Source organism: Schistocerca americana, chromosome 6 (assembly GCF_021461395.2).
Source record: "Schistocerca americana isolate TAMUIC-IGC-003095 chromosome 6, iqSchAmer2.1, whole genome shotgun sequence".
Lineage (NCBI taxonomy): Eukaryota > Metazoa > Arthropoda > Insecta > Orthoptera > Acrididae > Schistocerca > Schistocerca americana.
This window is the reverse complement of record NC_060124.1, coordinates 289,127,080-289,129,579: the sequence shown is the minus strand read 5'-3', so window position 1 is coordinate 289,129,579 and position 2,500 is coordinate 289,127,080. Positions and strand designations below refer to the sequence as shown.

Genomic DNA, 2,500 nt, shown 5'->3' with positions numbered 1-2,500 from the left:
TTGCGCCTTAACCTAACCCGTGTTGCGCCTTAACCTAACCCGTGTTGCGCCTTAACCTAACCCGTGTTGCGCCTTAACCTAACCCGTGTTGCGCCTTAACCTAACCTGTGTTGCGCCTTAACCTAACCTATGTTGCGCCTTAACCTAACCTATGTTGCGCCTTAACCTAACCTATGTTGCGCCTTAACCTAACCCATATTGTACCTTAACCTAACCCATATTGTACCTTAACCTAACCCATATTGTACCTTAACCTAACCCATATTGTACCTTAACCTAACCCATATTGTACCTTAACCTAACCCATATTGTACCTTAACCTAACCCATATTGTACCTTAACCTAACCCATATTGTACCTTAACCTAACCCATATTGTACCTTAACCTAACCCATATTGTACCTTAACCTAACCCATGTTGCGCCTTAACCTAACCCATGTTGCGCCTTAACCTAACCTATGTTGCGCCTTAACCTAACCTATGTTGCGCCTTAACCCAACACACGTTGGGCCTTAACCCAACACACGTTGGGCCTTAACCCAACACACGTTGGGCCTTAACCCAACACACGTTGGGCCTTAACCCAACACACGTTGGGCCTTAACCCAACACACGTTGGGCCTTAACCCAACACACGTTGGGCCTTAACCCAACACACGTTGGGCCTTAACCCAACACACGTTGGGCCTTAACCCAACACACGTTGGGCCTTAACCCAACACACGTTGGGCCTTAACCCAACACACGTTGGGCCTTAACCCGCTCTGTAATTGTCATACGACGCGTTAAATTAGTGTAGTGTTGCCTAACTGCAACCCCCACAATATAGTTTGCCACTCGCACTGCCCGGTCCCCAGAGTATCGCTTCATGTTAAACACCTTGCAGCTATACACTGTAATGCGGATGGCAGCAGGACGTACATGCTCAATGCCCTTCGCAGTTGTTCATTGGCATTCGCATGGCGAAGCACAGCCTACGTTGTGGTACGGCTTGTGTCAACTGTCCGCTGATGTTGTACGTCCAAATGACACACTGTACTGCACATTGGTCCTCATGTACTGAATGATACATCGTGGTACATGTGTGACCGTACCACGACTGCGCCAACAACGGCGAACCATACGGTCCAAATATTGTGCACTCAGCTACGTGTCGTCTCCCTATAAGAGCTGGATTGCAGTATGGTATGCCGTGGATGGCGATCAGCATGAGCCGTCTGTTGATGTAGTGGCGCGTGTTGTCAGACGTAGTCGTCTCTTCTCACACACCGTGATAGCATGGTGCACTGCGTTCCACATCTGCGACATGCGACAGAGGCCGGTTGACAGTCGTTCGCGCAATGGACATCGCATACGTACGGGGGCCACCTTCCACGTGTTCGCGAAGCGTGCACATGTTGTTGCGTGTATGTGGGCAGACATAGTGTGTCGTGACACCTGACACAGGCATGCAACAATCGTTGAATTTGCAAATGGCGATGGACGTCTACGTTTGCTGGTGACGTTACGCAAATGAACAACTGGTAAACCGTTGTGGTGCGGTTGTTCTCGCTAGAGGTGAATCAGTGATGGCGACGATCGGTTGAGCTACCAACCGGTTGTTTCAGCGATACCCACTATGCCCACGAACGTGAATGGCATGTGGGTGTGAAGCGATACGCGGCGGTGGCTGGGTGGGACCGTCCCCGGCCGGTGAGGGGGGGCCTCCCGGCGTGCTGGCCGCGCGGTGCGTGGGCGCACGCGCTACAGCCGGCTGGTGGGGGCGGCCAGTGGCAGGCGCGCCGGCCGACGGAGGCGGCAGGCGGCGCAGCTGCGCGCCGGCGCACCCTGCACGCGGCGCCGTGCGGCCAAAGTAGGTCCTCGCGGGCCCGGTGCGAAGCGCGGTGGACATCTGCAGTGTGCTGGTCCGATTGAGGACTGTGTGCGCTGAGGATGCGCCGCCGCCCGGCGCTCGGCGCCGCGACGCCGTCTGCTGCTCGGTCGCCTCTGCGGTTCTCGCAGGTGGTTTGTATCGCAGCTGTGCGGACGTGTTGGCGCGTGCGCTGTGCTGGGAGAGTTCGCTTCGGCACCCAAGTGGGGCTTTTGTCCTTCTGTGGCGCTGGCGTTGGAGCTGCCGGCCACCGTAGGTGGCGCGTGTTGTCTCCCGCCGGCAATGCCACGACAGCACGCTCCCGGGCCTCTGTCGGCAGCGGCAAGCTCAGTTGGGAGCACGGGTGGTCGCACCTAAAGCGTCTACTCGCCAAACTCCGGGCGATTGCGCCTCTCTCGAACCCGACCAAGTACTTAGGACGGCGCTGCGCGCCGCCGGGACCTGAGAGGGTTTCGAGGTGTATTGTGCAGGGGAGCTCAGCCTCCTCCTGTTTGCAGAATAATTGAGCGGACGCTTGCGTGTTCGCGCGGGCCCCCGGGACACACTCCCGGGCGGCCGGCTGCTCAGCTCTAGTTGACGCAGCTCCCTGGTTGATCCTGCCAGTAGTCATATGCTTGTCTCAAAGATTA

At 56.4% G+C, this 2,500-nt stretch overlaps 1 non-coding gene across 1 annotated transcript in view; it reads left to right on the top strand.

The window, feature by feature from the left end:
• The first annotated feature begins 2,454 nt into the window (after positions 1–2,454).
• Positions 2,455–2,500, top strand: part of LOC124621020 — a 1,910-nt gene continuing 1,864 nt past the window's right edge. Inside the window, exon 1 of the ribosomal RNA XR_006980511.1 lies at positions 2,455–2,500. This exon is cut by the window's right edge and continues 1,864 nt beyond it. This is a non-coding gene — a ribosomal RNA (small subunit ribosomal RNA).